The sequence below is a fragment of the Gymnogyps californianus genome, chromosome 2, assembly GCF_018139145.2.
Source record: "Gymnogyps californianus isolate 813 chromosome 2, ASM1813914v2, whole genome shotgun sequence".
NCBI lineage: Eukaryota > Metazoa > Chordata > Aves > Accipitriformes > Cathartidae > Gymnogyps > Gymnogyps californianus.
Window position 1 is genome coordinate 2,611,540 of NC_059472.1, and position 22,616 is coordinate 2,634,155.

A 22,616-nucleotide genomic window follows, 5' to 3' on the forward strand; every position below is an offset into this window, starting at 1 on the left:
GACTTTCCTGGGTACGTGATGGCAGGGCTGGAGGGATCCTCGGCTGCTTGCACTTTGCTGGGACCTCTGAACACGCTGAGATGTGGCGTGCAGCAGAGAAGAGGAAAATGCAGTCCTGGCCCTAGAGCAGGTTGGTGCATATTTTAGCTGTACGCCAAGCAGTTACCTTTGCTTTTACATTTTTCTAATAGATTTCAAAAAAACCCAAAACAAACCCACAAAACCCAGAAAAAACGCTCCCAAGACTGTTGAATGTTGATACGTAGACTTTCTGTTTAGTTGCCAATGTGTAAATGTGAACCAGTAGACAGTGGTACTTTGTATCGATGCCTCCTTACATGTGTTACAGGAGGAACAGGATTTATACAAGGAATCCTACATCTCTGTGATGACAATACACGTGCTTCGTGTGTCGCTGTACAGTGATTACAAAGGGGAAGGCTGCCTCCTTGAGAATTGCAGCATGCCTGGATATTTGGAAGGTCTCCAGGATGGAGATGTGGATTGTTCCTGAGGTAGTTGGATGTGGGAGTTTCATCGCTCTCTCTATAGGAAGGCTTGTCTCTTGGGAAGACGAATTTTGACCTTTGGCCAGAGAAATAACGAGGAAGAAGTGTTGCGTGATGTAGCATGACAAGGTGTTGCTGAGCAACATCTTAAAATTTAAAGGTCTTACTTATTTACTCTGTCTTTGAAAGCTGGCGCTGGGTACTGTACTTTAACTTAAAGGCTCTTAATGATTTTTTTTTCCATGTGTTGGAGCTTCTGCTGTTGGCTTTTGAGGGTGTTGAAGTAGATTGTGTTCATCAAAGAAGAGGAAAGGGTAATTGTGTGGTTCTTCTAAGGGTATGAAAACTCAGGGCAGGAGCTCCTTCGGCATCCTTTGCTGCTCTCTCCAGCCCCAGTGTCATCCCATGGGATTTGACTTTCTCCACCATCCCGTCACAAGGAGGGATGAGAAAGCCTTGACGATAAGTCTGGAAGGCTGAGTCCTGCGTGATGATGCTCCTCCTGCTTAAAACAAACCAACCAGCCAAAATTTTCAGCAGTTTGATTAAAACACTTTCTCTGAGGAATAATTACTGTAAAAAGAGCGTAGTACTTCTCCGTCCTTAATTTTACACAGTGTAAAAGTGCCTCTACCTGAGTTGCCTAAGCCATTCTTTTTCTTGTTTTCTGTTTTATTTTTTATTAAAGCATAATAAACTGCATTAAAAGCATGTTAAATTCCTTCTGAAGCGTTAGTTTCCAGATTTGGGACAAAAAAATTCAGTTGCTAAAGAGTGTGTGTGGGAAATGGGTTTATTACATCATTAACTAGAGTCTCCAGAGTTATCTGAGCTATCGGATCCTTATGGATGTTGTTCTAAAATATGCAGCTGTGTATCTATCTATATAGATATGTTATCTCTGCCTGTTGCTCTGTACACAAGCATGTGCACATGCACTCTTGTATGAATAATCTTCTCAGAAGTAATCTATTTTTTCCTCTTTCTATGTATTTTTAGTTAAAAATCAATTATAAAGATACCATAATGATTTTTCAGTCTTCTGTTCACTTTGCTTTATAACAGATTGGCTGCTGTTATAAAGGCATGAGTCCTCTGTGCAGCTTTGTGTTACACCATCTTAGCGAAGGTTTTGTTCTTCTGTGCTGAGACCTCTTCCAGTGCTGGGTCCACTTGGTTGTCCCAGTTGCGTGCTTCTAGCTCAGCAATCCCTTTAGTTGCGTGGGCTTTCCTTTTGTAGGAAATGTAGGGAAAACGCTGACAGATCCTGCTTAACTGGCTAAGACCGAAAATATGAGATCACTAAGCAGGGGGAAATGACAGTTATGTGAAATCACAAATTGCAGAAAATGAAAATTACTTGCTGTGTTTCACTGGGCATCCCCTGATGTTTGCACCCTGAAATTAAAGGGAAGGAGTGGTTTTTTTTTTTTTTTTTTTTTTTTTTTACGTGTGTGTTACATTGTCACAGATATTGTGTAGGCCAAAAGCAAAGCTTGCCTAATATATTTGTTTTTCTTTAACAAATTCACAGGGTGTGAAAACTCCCAAAGGCAGTTGAATCTAAAGATACAGCTAAAACCTCAGTCTTGGGAATGCCTGCGCTTCAGACTGGGGGAAACAGAGCAGATAAAAACCTATATGAACTTTTCACTTCTGATTTTCGTTTTTTTTTCCCTTTTCCCTGAACAGAGACGATACTGCTGAGACAGGCCTTGGGTCTGTTGGGCTATTGCTGCCTAGTGCCGAACAAGTGGCTCCACAACACAAGGGAATAAAATTGTGGGTGAGATATTTTTTGCTGTTTTCTTTCTTTGATAATCCTTCCTGTTTCAGGTTCTTTCTTTTGTTTTGGTTGTTTTTTTTTCCATATCCCTTCAACTTGTTGGAGGTGATGCTACGTTTTGTAGACCCAGCCTCTGGAGTGGATGTGGAGGAATGTTGTGGGCTCAGCGCTTGCAGATGTTCACCTCTGGACGGCGTCTTCTGCTCTTGCGGTGGTTTCCTTGTTTTAACTGGTTAATATTGGGTGATCTCCATCCAAATTCTTCCCCCTGACAGCTGATCTTGCCTGACTTGGCTGGTTCATTGAGCTCTGGGATGGTCCCTGCTTGTGGTGTGTTGACTTTGTGTTGGGCTTTCTGACCAAAGCAAGCGTTAATGGGTGCTCTCTGCTAGGAACAGATGGTCAGTGAAAGTTTCATTTTTCAAGGCGTAACGGACTGCATTTGTAAAACCTATAGAGTTTTTTATCAGCAGAAACGTTTTTCTTAAACTACATCTGTTTTTCCCACCTGGAATACCATTAACAGTAATTTGTATCGTGGCTAGAATAGTTGTTTCATGTACTCCAGCTTAATAGTAGGAAATAAGTCTTTTCTTGGGTATTTTTGGTTTGGTGTCTGTTCCTCCTTCATAGAATACTTTAGAAAGTATTCCAGAATTAGAAGAAAGGAAGGGTTTTATATATTTATCTGAATGAATTGGTTGTCTTGCACTTAATTCTTATTCAGGAAATCACGGTCTTTGAAACAAGTCCTTATAAAGGATTTTATTTCTCTACCTCCGTTTTCCATAGCATGAGGAGCATTGGCATATTCCAGCCCTGTTTCCTATACAGAGCTAAACAGATTTGTAACATTCAGTAAATAGTATGCAAAAAGTATGCCTATTAACATCCTGAGTAAGCACCAACAGCAGAGTAAATATGACGTTAATGAGATTAATGGGAAAGAGGACCGTAAGCATTTGAGTGCACCTCCCCATGGCCCCATAGCCGGTGGCAGCCCCGTTTCTGTTGACGAGCCCAGCATGGCTATAGACGCAGTAGTGATTGTGCTGCTGTTCCCCATACAATGCTTAATGAGTTCCTACTGCTGGCATTTTTCTTTAGATACTGTAAAATATTATTAAATCCCACTCCTTGCAAGAGATTTGAGTGGTGGTTGGGTTTTTGTTTGGTGGTGTGGGTTTTTTTTTTTTTTTTGTTTTTTTTTTTTTTTTTAAGAAATCATAGAACTGTAGAATGGTTTGGGTTGGAAGGGACCTTAAAGATCACCTAGTTCCAACCCCCCTGCCATGGGCAGGGACATCTCCACTAGACCAGGTTGCTCAAAGCCCCATCCAGCCTGGCCTTGAACACTTCCAGGGATGGGGCATCCACAACCTCTGTGGGCAACCTGTTCCAGTGCCTCACCACCCTCACACTGAAGAAGTTCTTCCTTACATCTAAGCTAAATCTACCCTCTTTCAGTTTAAGGCCATTACCCCTTCTCCTATCACTACTTGGCCTTGTAAAAAAGTCCCTCTCTGGCTTTCTTGTAGGCCCCCTTTAGGTACTGGAAGGCTGCTATAAGGTCTCCTGGAGCCTTCTCTTCTTGAGGCTGAACAACCCCAACTCTCTTAGCCTGTCTTCATAGGAGAGGTGCTCCAGCCCTCTGATCATCTTTGTGGCCCTCTTCTGGACCTCCTTGAGCAGGTCCATGTCCCTCTTATGCTGGGAGCCCCAGAGCTGAACACAGGACTCCAGGTGGGGTCTCACAAGAGTGGAGTAGAGGGGGAGAATCACCTCCCTTCACCTGCTGGTTACGCTTCTTTTGATACAAATCTTTATTTGTATTTTTTCCCTTTTTGTTTCTAGTGCTGGGGCTCAGTGATAAGACGTCTGATTAGCCCTTGTCTTTTGAAGTCTTCTCCCAGGCATGTGGTACCCTCCTAGATGTCTCCTCAGGGCCACCAGAGGAATTGGCCCAAGTCTTTTCTGGGAAACATGCTAACATCAGAATATTTACTCAGAAGTGCATTGAGATTTAACCCTTATTTTCTTATCCCAAGCTCTATCTTGACTTGATTTCATTTGTCCTTTGCCTTTCTCCTTCCAAGTGCTCTCCATTACATGCTCTCCATTAAGTCTTGCAGGAGAGAAAGACCCATTTCCAAGCAAAAACATGACTTTTTTTTTGTACTGTAGTATCTCTCAGGCCCTCTCTCTTTTCCAGATTAGTGGGTTTTCTGGACATGGTGCTCTCTGTCTATCTTCCTCTAGCATCTTCTGGCATTCGTCAATGTTTTCTCAATGTCACTACCTCAGAATTGTTTATTTGAGTTTTCTCCACCCAAAACTGCATATGCGTGGTTGACTCAAAGCTCTAGGCACCAACTCCCCTTACTGGTCAGCTGGCAAACTGCAACTTATTTTTTTTCTATTTTAAATGAAAATGCCTTACCAAGAAACCTATTGCGTTTACTTAAAATAAATCTTGTACTTATGACCCTAGCTTTTCTTTTTACGGTGGTTCTGATTAAACCAATAACCTTCAACTTAAACAATTCAGGTAGAGTATGGGCAGTGGATATTGCCTAAATGAATTATTTGCCTCTTAGCTTTTGTTTTTATTTGTTGTTTTTTTTTATTGGTTTTAGGTTTTTTTGTTGTTGTTGGGTTTTTTTAGTATTGCAAGTCTTTTCCTCCTGTTTCAATTGAGTAGGGCAGTGATTTCTCTCTCCTGTCAGCTTTTTTGCATTTGGGTGTGAGGATGACTGGTTAAGGGATCAGGAGCACAAGTAGCGTTCTCCTCTATCCTTCCGGTTGCAGGGAATGATGAAGGAAGAAGGAGGAAGAGCCAGCAGATCAATACCTGGCTCTGAGCCTGCTGTCACCGGCAGAATTTTGGTTTTTTTGATCATGGGTTGGTCTACATGACACCAGGCCTGCTGGCAACAGACAGGGTACCCTGTCTCAAAGCGGGAAAAGGATCGTTCCACAGGAGTTAGCAGGGCTCATTGGAAGAGCTTTAAACTAGATTTGAAGGGGGAAAGGGATAAAACCATGCTCGCTAGAGATAAGCCTGGGGGCCAATGTTTGAGGGACGGTGTGCCAGCGAGGTCCTTTGGTCTGCTGTCTCAGTGGGGATAGGGGATGGAGATCCATGCGGCAGCAGAGACACGAGGGTTATTGATGTGTTAGAAACCATGGAAGCACCTGAGAATGGTCATGTAGGAATTAGGGCTTCTCCCCCCAAAAAGGTGGCAGGATCACTAGCCCAACTGAAGTGCATCTACACCAATGCACACAGCATGGGCAGCAAACAGGAGGAGCTGGAAGCCATTGTGCAGCAGGAAAACTATGATATAGTTGCCATCATGGAAATGTGGTGGGATGACTCACACAACTGGAGTGCTGCAATGGATGGCTATAAGCTCTTTGGAAGGGATAGGCAAGGAAGGAGAGGCAGTGGGGTAGCCCTGTATGTTAGGGAGTGTTTTGACTGTCTAGGGCTTGATGATGGTGACGATCGGGTTGAGTGTTTATGCGTAAGAATCAGGTGGAAGGCCAACAAGGCAGGTATCATGGTGGGAGTCTGTTATAGACCTCCCAGCCAGGATGAAGAGGCAGATGAAATATTCTCTAAGCAGCTGGGAGAAGCCTCACAATCGCTAGCCCTTGTTCTTGTGCGGGACTTCAACTTACCAGATGTCCGCTGGAAATACAATGCAGCAGAGAGGAAACAGTCTAGGAGGTTCCTGGAGTGTGTGGAAGAGACCTTCCTGACACAGCTGGTGAGGGAGCCAGCTAGGGAAGGTGCCCCGCTGGACCTGTTGTTTGGGAACAGAGAAGGACTTGTGGGTGATGTGATGGTTGTTGGCCGTCTTGGGCACAGCGATCATGAAATGACAGAGTTTTCCATTCTTGGAGAAATAAGGAGGGGGGTCAGCAGAACTGCTACCTTGGACTTCCAGAGGGCAGACTTTGGCCTGTGTAGGAGCCTGATTGACAGAGTCCCTTGGGAGGCAGTCCTGAAGGGTGAAGAGTCCAGGAAGGCTGGCCATTCTTCAAGAAGGAAATCTTAAAGGCACAGGAGCAGGCCGTCTCCATGTGCCGGAAGATGAGACGGCAGGGAAGACCACCAGCCTGGCTGAAGAGCTTTGGCTGGAACTAAGGGGAAAAAAAAGAGAGTTTATGCCCTTTGGAAGAAGGGGCAGGCAACTAAGGAGGACTACAAAGAAGTCGTGAGGTTATGCAGGGAGAAAATTAGAAGGGCCAAAGCCAGCTAGAACTTAATCTGGCTACTGCTGTAAAAGACAATAAAAAATGTTTCTATAAATACATTAGCAAGAAAAGGAGGGCTAAGGAGAATCTCCATCCTTTATGTGATGCGGGGGAAACATAGTGACAAAGGATGGGGAAAAGGCTGAGGTACTTAATGCCTTCTTTGCCTCAGTCTTTAATAGTAAGACCAATTGTTCTCAGGGTACCCAGCCCCCTGAGCTGGAAGACAGGGACAGGGAGCAGAAGGGAGCCCCCATAGTCCAAGGGGAAATGGTTAGTGACCTGCTACACCACTTAGACACACACAAGTCTATGGGGCCAGATGGGATCCACCCAAGGGTACTGAGGGAGCTGGCAGAAGTGCTCACCAAGCCACTTTCCATCATTTCTCAGCAGTCGTGGCTAGCCAGGGAGGTCCCAGTTGAGTGGACGTTAGCAAATGTGATGCCCATCTACAAGAAGGGTCGGAAGGAGGATCCGGGGAACTACAGGCCTGTCAGTCTGACCTCGGTTCTGGGGAAGGTTATGGAGCAGATCATCCTGAGTGCCATCACACGGCATGTACAGGACAACCAGGTGATCAGGCCCAGTCAGCATGGGTTTATGAAAGGCAGGTCCTGCTTGACTAACCTGATCTCCTTCTATGACAAGGTGACCCGGTTAGTGGATAAGGGCAAGGCTGTGGATGTTGTTTACCTGGACTTTAGTAAAGCCTTTGACACCATTTCCCACAGCATTCTCCTGGATAACGATAAACTGGCTACTGATGGCTTGGACAGGTGTAGTCTTTGCTGGGTAAAAAAGTGGCTGGATGGCTGAGCCTAAAGAGTTGTGGTGAATGGAGTTAAATCCAGTTGGTGGCTGGTCACAAGTGGTGTTCCCAGGGCTCAGTATTGGGGCCAGTTCTGTTTAATATCTTTATCAATGATCTGGACGAGGGGATTGAGTGCACCCTCAGTAAGTTTGCAGATGACACCAAGTTGGGCGGGAGTGTTGATGTGCTTGAGGGTAGGAAGGCTCTACAGAGGGATCTGGGCAGGCTGGATCGATGGGCCGAGGCCGATGGCATGAGGTTCAACAAGGCTCAGTGCTGGGTCCTGCACTTGGGTCACAACAACCCCATGCAACACTACAGGCTTGGGGAAAAGTGGCTGGAAAGCTGCCTGGTGGAAAAGGACCTGGGGGTGTTGTTGACAGCCGGCTGAATATGAGCCAGCAGTGTGCCCAGGTGGCCAAGAAGGCCAATGGCATCCTGGCTTGTATCAGAAAGAGTGTGGCCAGCAGGATGAGGGAAGCGATTGTCCCCCTGTACTTGGCACTGGTGAGGCCACACCTTGAATACTGTGTTCAGTTTTGGGCCCCTCACTTCATGAAAGACATTGAAGTGCTGGAGTGTGTCCAAAGAAGAGCAAGGCAGCTGGTGAAGGGTCTAGAGAAGAAGTCCTGTGAGGAGCGGCTGAGGGAACTGGGGTTGTTTAGTCTGGAGAAAAGGAGGCTGAGTGGAGACCTTATCGCTCTCTACAACTACCTGAAAGGAGGTTGTAGCAAGGTGGGTGTTGGTCTCTTCTCCCAAGTAACAAGTGATAGGACAAGAGGAAACGGCCTCAAGTTGCGTGAGGGGAGGTTTAGATTGGATATTGGGGAAAATTTCTTCACCAAAAGGGTTGTCAAGCATTTGAACAGGCTGCCCAGGGAAGTGGTTGAGTGACCATCCCTGGAGGTATTTAAAAGACATGTAGACATGGTGCTTAGGGACATGGTTTAGTGGTGGACTTGGCAGTGTTAGGTTAACGGTTGGACTTGATGATCTTAAAGGTCTTTTCCAACCTAAACAATTCTGTGATTCTGTGATTGTCCCCTATCACAGCTTTGCCTGGAGCTGAGACTTCCTTTCCAGACTGCGTTGCTGGAAGTCAGCCCAATGTCTTGGCATTGGCTGGACAAAGTAGAAGAGAGCTTGAGCGCTTCACCGATGCTGTGGGAGGGAGGGAGGAGATATAATTCCACCAAATTGCTGTCCAACAACAGAGCTTGGAAAGGTCCTCTGGGTTTGTCTTGATGTGATGGTTTGCTGCTCTCTAGAGAACTAAGAGTCATAGAATCATAGAATAGTTTGGGTTGCAGGGGACCTTTAAAGGCCATCTAGTCCAACCCTGCTGCCATGAGCAGGGATATCTTTAACTAGATCACATTGCTCAGGGCCCTGTCCAACCTGACCTTGAATGTTTCCAGGGATGGGGCATCTACCACCTCTCTGGGCAACCTGTGCCAGTGTTTCACCACCCTCATCGTAAAAAAATTTCTTTCTTAGAAACTAAGAGGATGGGTTTTCGATGGGAACAATTCCTCCCTTGCCTTGCGAAGACATCATATAGGGCAGTCTGAGGGAGAAGAAAGTAGATCTTGAGTTTACTTGGTGGGATGATCTCTCTCCCCTTTCCCCCAGTTCCTCTTACGGTTGGTAACTGAGAGACCAGTTGAACTCAGTGGTGCTCTCTCAGTGCTGAGGCTTTGGCTGTGAGTTACATTACTGGTCAGCGTGCAGAGAGCTCGTGCTGATATTTCCAGATGTTGCAGTGTGGTTGGACAGAGAGGTTGCTGATATGCAGGACAGCAAGACCTTCATAAGGGGAGGAAGGTGTTAAAAGCCACGGCACGATTCCTTGTTTCTTTTTGATCTCTTTGCAAATAGAAAAGTGATGGAAACAGCAAATGTGTGTATGTGAGTGCAAGGGAGGGACTTGCGCATATTCCTGTGCGAGGGCAGGGGAAACTATTCGGCTTGCTGCAGCGTGTTACTAATATTTGTGTATGAGCGCTTAAAATTTTGCAAGAGACATTAAGACTCGAGAAATCTATTTTGTTACCTCATAAGTGGATGATTAAACCTTCCGCATTTTCTTCTTTTTCACTGTGGGAATCTTTAAGTCGTTATGCTTGTTTTCTTTAGAAATCATATTAAAAGCAAGGAGTGGCTTCATTATTTATTTATTTTTGGAAAGTGCTTCTCTTTGCCTGTTTTATGCAAAAACACTTTAATTGATCTTTCAGACGGTCAAGAAGAGGACAGAGAAGAAAATATTTAATGCAATGTATAATTCTTTCTGGTTTTGCCTCAAAATAAGAAGCCACTTTGCTAAGATTTATGTGTCTAAACACAGTTTATGCACACGGTGCAGCGATGTTTTATCTGCCTACTGCAGCAGGCTGATGCAAAGAAATGCCTTGATCAGTGGTATGAACTGGTTCAGGATAACTCCCAAACTGTTCCAGTGATAAACACGGTGCCAGTTGCTTGCCACCTTGATTATAATTGTTGTATCATCTTACATTTGTGATTTTTTTTTTTTTTTTTAAATTTAATCAAAAGTTAAAAATTAAAATTATGCAAGTCCATTTCTTGCTGTGCTATACTGAAGCAGAATAACACCCCATTAAACCAAGAGTCTTTCCTATGCATTTTGCAGCACTAGGATGCTTCGGAAGCAGGTGAGATGACTGTGCCTTGTCTTTAATTCTCCTAGATACACAATACTGCATTACAGAGTTTATGCAAGCCTGGCAATTGAACACAGACTGCCTGAATTGCAAAGCATCACTTCAGTGTCAACGCCTCCCTCCTGTCTATTTAAGGTGAAACAACTGGGGGGATTCGATGCTGTTGTACACTTACCTCAAGGTTTGAGGTCTGAGCTTCTTTAGTCTGCACGTGCTGGCTGAGTCAGGAATATTTATGGGCTGGAATCACCTTGCTTTGGCTCCATCGTAGTCAAAGGTCAAATAAAATAGCACGTATCACGTCTTCTTCAGTGTTTGTGATTTGTTGTGGCTGAGATGTGGACGACACACACGTGTTAATGCACACCTCCGTGGTTTGCTCTTTCAATACTAAAAATTTCTGGGCGTATCTGGACATGGTCTGGAAGAGTGGGCTGAGAGACTGTGTCTGAAAGCTCTCCCTAAAATAATGAGCTGTATCCCGTCATGGTGGGCTGAAGCCGGAGCTTGATGGAGGTGTATGGCAGGATGCCATGGGAATGATGGAGAAGGGACTGAGCTCGAACACCCTATCAGAAACCTCTTCCTTGCATGTAGACAGAGTAGAGCCACACAAATATGTGTCCTACTTTTGAAGGTCCAGCTGGCAGTTATTGAGTATGAGCATTCCTGTAGGATATAGGTGTTGTGAGCTGGACGATGTGCAAGCGCAAGACAAGAAGGTTGGTTGCTGACTTGGATAACTTCAAATTTATTGGATAGTAAAAGGAAGCGAGGAGATGATGATCAGCACCAGAGCCAGCTGGGAGGCTGGAAGCAAAGCTCAGCTCACAGCAAGGGTGTTTCAGGGCAGTAGGTCCTGAGGAAGCCTGATGTCCCACACACACAGCTTTGGGAAGCCCTCTGGAGCCTGAGAAGACTGTGGAGATGTGGACCATGGCGTCATTGGCACCTTCCTGTGTTGGTGAGTTTGTCCATGCAATTGAGTTAAAATACTTGGAAAAGATTCAACTTTTTAGAACTTGCGTGAATGTCTCAAGTAAGTGAAACCCCTTATTGAAATAGCTTTTGATAGTTTGGAGGTTTTCAGCTGCATTTGTTTTGAAATATGCTGTGTGCCATGCCTTAAAAGTGCATTTTCAATATATTTTTGCGTCCCTCTTATTTAATATTGAGCTTGAGAAAGAACAGCCCCTATCTGCCCCGCCACGCCCCCCCAAAAAAAGGATGAGAAAAAGTGAGAAGCAAAAAGAGCTTGTCACGAAACCTAAATTCACTTAGAAACATCTAGTTTAGAAAGGCATCTTTAGAAGCTCATTCTGTACTTTTATTGCAAGGATGGTGTTATACTGCTGTACTATATCAGAGAACTGCGTAACGGCAACTTCTCTGTCCTGAACGAGTGCCTAGAGCTGTAGGTTTTTGTGTTTAACCTGACAAATATTTTAGCTTGGTGTCTCCAGGGGTAAAATGAAGGAGTAGCTGCTCCGGGGGATTAATACGGAGTGAATTATATGTTTGTAAAAGGCATTAAAAGCCGCAATCGCTGTAGCGGGATTGCATCCCAGTGTTGGAAGTGAGAGATGAGAAGCTGCGGTGCATCCTCCTGTTGCAGACCCTCCTGCCGATGGACCTGGCTGCTGTGGGTGAAGCACTGGTCTGGTGCAAGCGTGGGGACATCCATCTGGATTGCAGGATGAAGACAGCTGGTTATTTGTTTAATGTGTGCTTAGATGAAAGGTGCTTAGATCTGATGAAAAGGGGGGGGAAAAAAAAACCCACAGCTCCCAAATCCTTCATGTTTCCCAGCATCAATCATAAAAATAGTTGTAAAAAACCTCAGGGATGTCTCTTCGCTTTTCTCTCACAGTTTCAGTAAGCACCGCAGGCCAAATGCTTGTGCTTACCACAAGGATGCTGTTTCTTGACCCCAGAAGTTGCATCCCGTCTTCCCCAGAAGCTGCATCCCAATATCTGCCCCCTGGCTCCCAGCCACGAGGCAGGAATAACGCAGCCCGCGGGGCAAGGAGATGCCCAAGGGCTAGCTCGCAAGCAGAGGATGGTGGTGTCCTCTGAACGTCCTGCTCAGCATCACCACACAGGTCCAGGATGGGAGCCAGGCAACATCTTTGATCTAGGTAGCCACTAGCTGGGGGTATTGAGACCCATATTCCCACTATCAGGGTTGTTCTGGTGACCCAGCAATGCTTGGAGCAGCCCAGCCCTTGTTCTGCTGGCTGGGCTGGGTGCTGGTTTTTTGCCACCTTCTCAGAAATCGCTCTCAACTCAGCTTGCTTTTTTTAGAAACGTGCTTTCATCATTTGTAATACTAAAGGCTCTCCTGCAATGGAGGAGTTTTTGGCTGTTATTTTTAACTGAATGTTTCATTGATCTGATTTACAGCATGAGCTGCCGGCTGCTGTATTGGCAAGAGAGCGGAGAGCCAGCCGTAGTGTGGGGTGGGGAAAGAGCAATGTGGGGAGGTCTTGAGTTATATCCCTTGTCAGAGCTAATGCATCATGGAGCTGCAGCCCAAAGATGCCTTTTTGAATCATTTTAAGCCAATAAAAATCAGAGCTCCGCTCTCTTTTAAGTGGATCCATGGACTTCAGCCCTATCCAACATTTTGGCATTGGTGTGCTGGTGTCTGCGTGGTGAGCCAGTTCCAGAGCCTGATTCATTCAAAACAAAACCCTACCAAAAATTAAATAAATGACTTAGATTTTGGGTAGATGGGATGTAGTCTTAGCTCTATGAGGCAGCTTGCTGCTCTCGCTTGGGTTGAATTAACCTTGCTTGCACCCCTAGCTAAAGAGGCCGAGTGCCAGCCATCGGGACATGGTGTGACCTTGGCTGGTGAGGTAGGGTGGAACGTGGTTTCTTCTGGGCAGTGCCGTTGTCTGTGACATGGAGTGCAAAGCCTCCATCGCTGAGGCTTTGCTACACGGTGAGTGCAAACCAGAGCTAGGAGCACCTGAAGCCTTCAATGACAGGTTTGAGTGTTCAGCTCAGTCCTAACCAAGTGCATAAATAAAGCTGGAAGCCTGAGGAATGGGTTATTTTTCTACTTGGTGAACCAGAAAATTAAATACAAATACAGTGTTTGGGGCATGGGTATGGAAGTGAGAACAGATGAGCGCCATTAAGTTGTTTTCAGAAATGGAATTTTTCTTGATAGTCTGAAGTCTCTCACTTCCTGTAAGGCTTTCTCTTGTTGCTGTCTTTCTGCCTCTTCCACTTTAGTAGGTTGGCTGCGTTAATCACATCAGAGAAAAGAATACAGTTTGCTGGTTTTCTCCTCTACCCAACCATCAACGAATGTGTTCATGAAGCACGTAAGGACTTAATATCTCAATGTCCTCAAGGGAAACACATGGAAATTCACCGATTATCTGGTTTTTTTGGTATCATCCAGTCAACCAGTTAGTACGTGTCCAGGTCTAGATTACCCATGTATGCTGCTTGCTGCCTTTCTGGTACTTGGGAGGATGCTTTGGCGAGCGAATTGAGACATGGATGGGGCTTGAAGCTGCAGAGGGGAAGTGTCCATGGATACAGGGAGGAGTTGGAGAGATTGTGACAGAAGCGTCGGAGAGATTGTGACAGAAGCGTCATGGGGATACAGAGTAGAGGAGCAGGGGTTATCGTGGCAGGAAGCATTTTGTAGGGGACATGGGCAGGGATGCTCAGCTCCACTGTTGGCTTTGAGAACGTGTTGCTCTGCAGTACTCAGTGCTACGCAGTGTAGAAATGTGTGGTTTTATTGCTGCTAAGGCATGTGTTGAGCAAACAAAACTGACTTGGAGACTCTTCAGTTGAAGGGAAGTGTGTCTTTTTTTCAAGATACTGTTCTGAAAGTTGGATGGTTAGGACATTGCCCTTAGTCTTCCTGATAATAGCTGAATTGCCTGACATTCAATATACTTGGTGTATGCCCTCTCTTCCCTTGGAGATGGAACTGAAGAAATGGTAATCTCAGGGAACGCAATCATGAAAAGTAGCACCTCTGCGAGGTCAGGGTGGCTATCTTTGTTTTAGAGATCCTGAATTGTTTTGTGGCAGTATGTCTGTGTGGATGGTCCAAAGTTAGAAGGAAAAGTAGGGTGAGATTCAGCCTGTCCTGTTAGACTGAGATTCTTTGTATTTTCCTGTTTTCTCCTTTGGCTCAGCATTAAGCTCCCAACTGGAGTTTGGACCATGAAGGACCCACTGAAGTCAATGATGCAGTGCTGTGTGTCAGTTGTCCGCTGATGACATGCAATGCAAATTCTCCTTTACTTGAGAAACTGTGTTTTCATCGGGTGACAGTGTTCAGAAGGAAATAAGTGAACTCTTTACATTGCTGATCTCCTGTAGCGTTTGCAAAAAGGCTGAAAGCTTAAGTCTAGCCAGCTCAGGGCAGCAATCCTTTGCACTTTGCTGGAGGAAGATCCTGGCTACCGAGACTTCTGCACTAAAAGTACTGAGCCACCTGGGAGATGGCAGGTAACCCCAAACTATTCTTCTGTGTTGGTATGTATGGCTTTGCCAAGGAGGAGGTTCCTGCCGCACTGGGTGCTACTATTGAGGGCACTAATGCAAGTCTTGTATGCTTCATCATAAAATGTTCTGGGCCTCTGAAGATGAGTATGTTCACCTGTCTGGGGTGAGGAAGGCTCTTGCATACCCAGACTTGCTCTCTGGTTGCTCTTTTCCCTTAATGCCCAAATTAGCTCCTTTTTCTGTTGAGATGTTGTTTGTAAACTTTTCTGTTACCTTCCGCTGACTTCAATTTACCAGTGACCTTTCTTGCAGCCTGAATGCAGTGTTCTTGGTACTGTGAGCAATATAAACTGTCTTAAATTATACCTCTCGCCCTCCATCCATCTCAGTTTAGTTTTGCAGGAGGATCATGCATTATCACTTGGAGTTTGCTTTCAGAATTGAGGATGGTGATAAATAAATGCTGGTGGTAGAAACTGGAGAACGTGGACTGCTTTAGTTAGCTCAATATGTGGAAAAGAAAGAAGAATGGATTTTTAATTTTTTTTTTCTTCACTTGTGCCTTGGATAGACCTCTGTGTCTTCAACCTATGTTTTCTGGGATTCTGCTCAAAGATGCTCATGTCAGCTGATTTTCCTGTCTCACAACTGGAAATGCCAATTAGGGTCATTGCAATAAAGGCAGCTGGGACTTGGTTAGAAGCTGGACTAATGCAAACTCTGCCATGTGTGCTTGCCTTTGCATGCTTCCTCTGCACCTGGAATTGTTTCCATCTCCATCAGAGGACTTTTGATTGGAAACCTCCAGGTGTGTTGCTGTATTTTTCTTAGTAATCTCTGGCACTCCCTTAATTTTTACACTGTAGTTTAGTGGAAGGGCTGTTGAGATCCAGCTGTGTTGGCATTCATCAATTTTGCTCTGACTTGACTGAAAACAAGACTGTGTGTTAGATGGCAAAAATCTTTAAAATAGAAGAGCAAATTCATGCAATGAATAATGCAGATCTATTTTTTGGAGTAAAGTGACAAAAATCAGGTCATTGTTTTAACTGAAGAACACCTTTCTGTTAGTCCCCTGTTCTACTTATGGTCTCAATTTCTTGATCAAATGGGAGAATAATGTGAGTCGATACGTTTGTCAGAGCATGACAAGTTTATGTGGGAAACACACTGTGTAATTTGCTGGTTGGTCACTGTATGCTTGAGGAGCAAGAACATTGTCTTCAGGCCTCTGGTTGTGGGACATCTGCTCCTCACGGGAGGTTTTTGGGCAGCAATATACTGATACTGTGGTGCCTGTCAGACTACGTATGTGTGAGGAGAAGCAAGTGGCTGAAGTGACTTTAGGGCTGGAGCAATAGTGGCTGGCTACGCTACTGGTGGCTACACCTCCAAGATGGACCTTGCTGTCGGTGAAGACCAAGATGCAACAAAAGAAATGTCTAAAATACGAGCCTCAGAAGGAGGATCTCCATCTGTTCTCCACGCTCCATCTACTGAAGAGCAAGTAGAAGGCGCCTGGTTTCCTACAGATGTGCCTTTCACCTCCCGACACATCATCTGCCACTTGCCAGCTCAAGTTGCTACCCCCACCACAAGAGAAGTCATAAACCTGGCTGGTTGCCCATTTGTCTACTCATAGGTAATCCACCTGGGTAGTTGCTGCAAGTGTTGTGTTTTGGTCTGCTTCTCCACAGTGGTGTTCACTTCTCTTTCTTTCCTTGATTTATCCCTTAATATTTCACTCATCTTTTGGGGTGGTAATTATGGTTTAGGATTCTTTTTTATCTTTTTTCTTTTTTCTCCAATTTGATTGAAGCTGGCCAACAGCTTCACGTTACGGAAGCAGCTGAAAGGGCAGGAGAATGGGACTAGTAAATGGGAAAGTCAGCGTAGACCATTGATGGTTCTTGTATCGCTGTAATTCTTTGTGGTAATCATCACTACGTTGCTGGGAAAGGCTGAGAAAGTGGCATCTGTCACTCCATGCCCATGGGAGGCCATTTTGTTTGCAAATATGGGAAAACTATAGGATGAGTGTCTGGAGGCAGTGCCATGGTAACAAGTAGTAAAAACTTCTCTATCTGCTCCAGAAGATCTCCTAGTGGGGAATGTCAAGAAATGCATCTCCTGTGACTTCTGCATCCCTTGTGACACAGCATGTCTCTTGACTTTTGGTAGCCTATTTGTGGAAGTATTCAGGGAACATATTCTCCTACATATCCTCCCATCTGTCTTTTTCCCAAATTCACTGGCCTTGGTGTATGCTTAAGAATAGACTTGCTTTCTGCATTATGTTGAGAAGGCAGTTAAGAATTTATTTTTTGACCTTCCTGTGTTTAGAGGATAATATTTTTAGTAACTTATATGATGGCTGTTTCTGAGTCGATTTGTAGTTTGGACTTCCTTTTCCCATTTAAATGCAGAGGGGAAAGCTTGATCAACGTCGTAATCCGAAAGATATTTCAGGGTGTTCTGTCACCCGGACCAGGTTGTGCAAGAGCCCTTTTCATGGTGCTTAATTACCCTTTTACATTGTTTAGAAAAGACTTTTTCAAGAATGGGTGAACTGGGCTTGTGGCATTTACCGATCCACAAGAACGTACAGTCGCTTGGCTGTACAGACCCTGAATAAGCATGCAAAAAGGGAGCCCATAATATCACCCTTCCCTTACCCCCAAAAAAGTGTGAAATGGGGAGGAAGAGATTGTTTCTCCATGTAAACTTCTTTTTTTTTTAATTTTTAAAATTTTTTAATTGGCTTCCCCACAGTATCAGTGATTAGATGGGCTTTTTCTTCTATTTGCCACTTATCCCATCTTAACCTTGCTGGCAGATAACTAGGGATGGTCTTGTCTTTTCTAAACAAGGGCTAATACAGGCAAGAGCATTTCGAATGATTTTAAGATTGTAAGATACAGAAAAGGCTTCCTATAAAATTATATCTATTTGGGATGTGGTGTATCTCTTGAATGCAGTGTAATTGGACCACGTTCAGCTGTGTAACTTTTGACATGGATTGGCATCTGGTTCTCTGAAGGCTTAATGGTGCCTTTAATTATAAGTAGTCTAGGAATTGCCTAGTGAGACACAGGGTTCATTTAGCTCAAGAATCTCTCTTTTGGATGATGACCAGTAATTGCATGCTCAAAAGAAGAGAAAGTAGTGTCCTGATAAGCAACTATGGTGATAATTTCTCCCTGGGTTTCTCCTGGTTATTAATCATTAAGGCTGGCTTAAGCATTTATGTTACAACTTAGTTATGACAACTTTGGCTGGTCTTGTTATGCGCTTCCCTGTGCCTTTGGATGCTGGAGTTCTTGGCCTCCACAACCTGTGCTACAGTTCAATTACTCAAAAAAATTCACTTATCTCTTGAGAATTTCCTGACTTTTCATTTTTTTTATGGGAGATTTCCTGTTTTTTCTGGTACGTGGTAGGAAGCACAGAGGTTCCAGATGTCTTCTCTAAACTGTTCCTTATTGAGTTAGTTTCTGCTGTGTTTGGTGTCAGTCTCCTTTCTAAATCAAACTCGTTTCTTCAGTGTGTCTCCTTCCTTCTCCCGTGTCGCCATGGGGCAAGGAGCATTTTTGCTGCTCATCTCTCCTCTTTGCTTTTGTGAGCTCCTTCTCTATTGAAAAGAACAAGATCCAAATGACACTGCACCACTAATTTTACCTTATAATTTTACATTATAATAATCTATAAGAATTATATTTTACGTTATTATAATCTCTGTATTATTCTGTCTTCTCTCCTATGCATCTTATTGCTTACCTGAAAGTAGTAGCCTTGGGTAAAGTTACTTCTTGAGGTGCCAGTGGTGACATCCAGTTCCTTTTAGTTGGCTTCAGTTTCTGTTAGGAATGTGTATGTTGTAACACTTCCTCTCCGTCATCACTTTGCATTTGTTGAGCCTGGTGTAGCTAATTCTAAGACATATCAAAGTACATTTCCTGAATGCTTTACGTAAGAGGAAGAATCAACTTGCATGTTCAAGGAGGCAGTGAATTGGCATTTGGGGTCCATGAGCTGCTGTGAGGGTCTTGATGTGTTGTCCCCTTCTTTGCTCGTCAGTTGATGTCTCCCGTGATCCTGAGTGGGTTGTGTCCGCTTCTGTGGTCAGGCTCAGGTCGTGATGACACCGCTCCCGAGGGACTTGAAGTTACTGCAGACCCGTGACTCCTTCCATGGTCAGTGATGCTTCTTTGGGGAGGCTCCAGTCCCCCTCCCTTGACTGTAGAGAAGCCAAACTGGATTCCTAGACACAATGCTTCGGTTACGTGGGTGAGCTTGACCACAGAATGGCTTTTTCTCCCTTTTTCCTGACATGTTCAGGGAATTTAAATTAAATTCATGTTAGTGTTTACTGCTTTTGGATGTGCTTACTCAGCACTCTGGCTGCTGTTCGTACCTCTGTGAGCCTCTTCCTTGCACATCCCAATCCTTTGAATGATCAGAAAATCTTTGACGGAGCGTTTAATTAGCTGTGTTACAGTCTCGCTGCCTGGTCTTTGTAATACTCGTGATTCTGCTTATGTTTGCTTCCTCCTAAACTGAAGTCATGGCCAGAGAAAAGGCAGTCGGGATTCCCGGTCGAAGGAGCTTGGGACCTGGAGTCCCTCTGAGCTTGCTCATCACCCATGGAGCTGTTTTGAGCTTTCATCTCTGCTACTCGTGATGGTTTGTCCACATTAGAGAAACTCAGTGGAAAATTTTCTGCCGTTGGTAGCTCTAAAATGGAGCCAGCAGCATTAAATGCATTCAAAGTTATGACTTGGAGCAGGCTACCATCGTTTTAAACCCTATGTGTTTAATTCCTTTGCAGAAAGCATCGTGTTGGTACCATAATTCCCAAGCCAGGTCCTGGCTAGAAGTTGTGACACCAACCATTAAGGTCATCTTTCCACTTTGGGACAAACGCGATCATTTGAAGGATCCTCCATGTTTCTTCGGTGCCTTTCACTTTGATGTGGGAGCACTTTTTCTTTTATCCAGCTTCCTGGCATCTTTACGAGGAAGGGAGGTATCGAGAGAAAATAATTTATAGGACTTCATGGCATGGTGCCATTTTGTTACAGTGTAATCATGCTTGAGGTATTCAACAGAATATCATTCTCGAGTTAATGGGGAAGATTGTTGTTGGATTATGTCCCATGTGATTTTTTTTTTTTTTTGCAAAGTTTTCTTGCTGCATACGAGATAAATAAATGATTATGTCTGTGTTCTTAATAGCTGGTATCAGAAGTGAAGCACTTCAATTAAAATATTTCTAGATTTATTTTTTTTCCCAAATAAGACTGTTTTATTAGCTTATGTCCTTCATTTTTTCCTCCCCTCTTTAAATAATCCTAAAATCTGGATACAAATTGTTTCCCTCTGCCCACGCTCTGGATAAAACATCTATTTCCAAAAATAGCAGGAAGATGTTACATTTTATTTGTTGCAGGAAGAAAAATAGAAAGTTGGAGGTGAACAGCAGAGTGAAAGTTCTCTGAGAAGATAAGAATTGCTTTTTTCTTATTTTTTTTGTTGTTAGATCTGTACCAGCTGTGACTGTGACCTGGTGATGCAGCTATTACTGGGCTGGTGGACGGACAACAGAGAAAGGGCTGTAAGAGCATGAGCAGAGTATTTCTGCATTTTGGGAGGCTACAGAGTTCATTTCCCCATCAAAGCAGGGTTGAGAGAAATGAATGCTGTTAAGAGGACCATTTTGATGATTTTCAAAATCAATCTGGATCAAAATCAATGAATTTCTGGAAAAATCAGAATGCCCTTCCGTCCAGCCTTGGGTAAAATAAAGGTAACTCAAGGCATCTTTTTCTCAGAGATTTTCAGCAGATGTTCTGTTTTAAAACTTGTTGATCTTTGTGGTTATTTGGAGATGTACGTACAGTACCTGCTGCCCTGTTACTGAGTGGAGGAGCTCATATTTAGCATCGGCAGCGCTTCCTTGTTCAGCGTGGTGTTCCTCGTCCTAATTTCTAGGGAAGAAAGTACTCTTCGTAGTCAAAAAGGGACGCTGGAATAGATAAAGTGGTCCCATATGGTAATTCTTGTGCTCTGAAGTTATGAGGAACCTTTGATCAGTCCTCTGCGTGATTATCTTAATATCACGAAGGCTGATAATGTAAATGGAGATTTCAAGCTTGACCTGATTCATAAATAGGATAAGTTAAAATGATGAACGTGGTTGAGTTATTTGCTGCAGCTGCTTCCAGGGCTGGATTGATTTGAATTTCTGCTGACAAGGCGTTGAGACCGCTGGGAGGGACATCCCTGAATTTATTGACAGAGTGCCGGGGAAGGAGGAGCGTTGGGAGCAGAGTGAGATGCAAAGGGTGGGTAGATGGTCGTGGGCTGGCTGGGCTCTGAAGCCGTGGTCTAAGAGTGAGGTATTCTGCAATAATTTGGTCTGCTTTTAGCAAAATAGTTAAATTAATATAATAACTTTTCTTGAATGATGTGTTCCTGGTACTGCCGCTGTAGTTGATCCATCTCAATGTCTTCTTTTGTTTCTTTTTTTGTGTGGTACTGCGGGCTCAGGATGGTTGCTGGTGAAGTATTTTCAGGAAAAAAAAATAGAGTGTGGGCACTTAAACAAATTCTGATTTATTGATAAAGACTTCTGTTTGGGTTATTTGTATGTTCTGGCAAAATTTCTGTTGGCAAAAGATTCTCTGGTCCATGGCGGGATTTTGTCTCAAACCCAGACATTGTGAAATGCTCATCTGTGATGTGCAGGACCCAAGCTGGATCCATGCTTTGGAAATCTCTCTTCTCCAGCATCTCAGCTGTGTATCTGAACATCGGACTCAAGATGAGAAGGAAAACCCATTTAAGATTGCACCTATGTATAACTTCCATCATAGTTTAAATTGGGTCTGAAAGCTTTGACATCTCAGAAATTCATGGTTGCGAACCTGCCTGGAGAATCTCTTGCCTGCTGGCTCTTGGTGTTGATGAAGAAGGAGCAGCTCAGCGGGGATAGCTATGCCAAGTAGGATAGAGGTGCTGTCTTGTATCCTGCAGGTACACATGTACTTTGCATGCTTGTACGCTCTTCCATTTCTTTTGACTCCAGACCCGGTTCTGTTTTCAGCCCGTCTTGATTACCCTATTTTCCATGTAAAGCAGATGCTCCACTGATCCACTGAACTGAAGACTCCTGCGTCAGCCAGGTTTCCTTCAGCTGCCTAGACAGCACGTCCGTAATGAGCCTCTGAAACAAGATGTATCATGGTAGCTAGAGGGGGAGAAGAGTCTTTCCATGATAGACACAAGGTCCTGACCTTTTTTCCTGGCTGGCGTTGGTGCCGATGCCACTGGTGATCTGACAGCCTTTGAAAATCATCTCCCTGGTCTGATGAGACCTCGTAGCTAATATTTAGGTCTGTGTCTCTGGGACGTTGCAAGTGAAAACGTTTATTTTTTCACAACTACAACAGTGTAGAATATGAAAACATATATATATTTTTTATAGTGTGTGTATATATAAAAAAATATATAATTGTGTGTGTATATAAATATATATTTTATATATCTAAAAATACATAAACAATATATAATATTGAGGCTTTTTTGCATTGACAAGTTAAAGTAGCAACAGGGGAGAATTGCCTGAAATAGAGCAGCACTAAATCAAATTGATTTTTGCCATTTCCTACCCATTATCAGCCCAATTTAACCCTCTCAGTTCCAGCCTTTGCTCTGAACTGCCTGCCTGAGCACTGGACCCCCGATGAGCAAGTTCTGGGCGAGAGTTAATTATTGCAGCTCACTTAGGTACAAGTGTGAGCGGCTTTGGAGACAGAGGCAAGCGTACCCTGAAAACCTTACAAACAAAGCCCCAAAGGATTTGGTTTTCTGGTTTGTTGGTTCTGCTGTAACTGGCTGTATTTCTGTAAAAATAGCATCTCCTGTTGTCAATTTGCAAAGGAAAAGATGTTCCCTTTCTGGACTGCAGTACAGGCTACACCAGCTTTTGGCTGTCTGCTCACATCTGGGTAGGGGCTCAAAACATGTCATTTGCCATCATTAATATTCTTGCATTCTCAGTTTGTCCTTTAAATAAC

At 44.1% G+C, this 22,616-nt stretch overlaps 1 protein-coding gene across 3 annotated transcripts in view; it reads left to right on the forward strand.

Annotated features, from left to right (window-relative positions):
* The first annotated feature begins 2,236 nt into the window (after positions 1–2,236).
* TSNARE1 (t-SNARE domain containing 1) overlaps positions 2,237–22,616 on the forward strand; it is a 487,146-nt gene continuing 466,766 nt past the window's right edge. For 2 of the 3 annotated variants that reach the window (XM_050891624.1, XM_050891627.1), the window contains exon 1: positions 2,237–2,295. The gene's annotated coding sequence lies outside the window, so the exon portion shown is untranslated. The remainder of the gene's footprint in view (positions 2,296–22,616) is intronic. The other variant, XM_050891625.1, reaches the window with a different exon arrangement.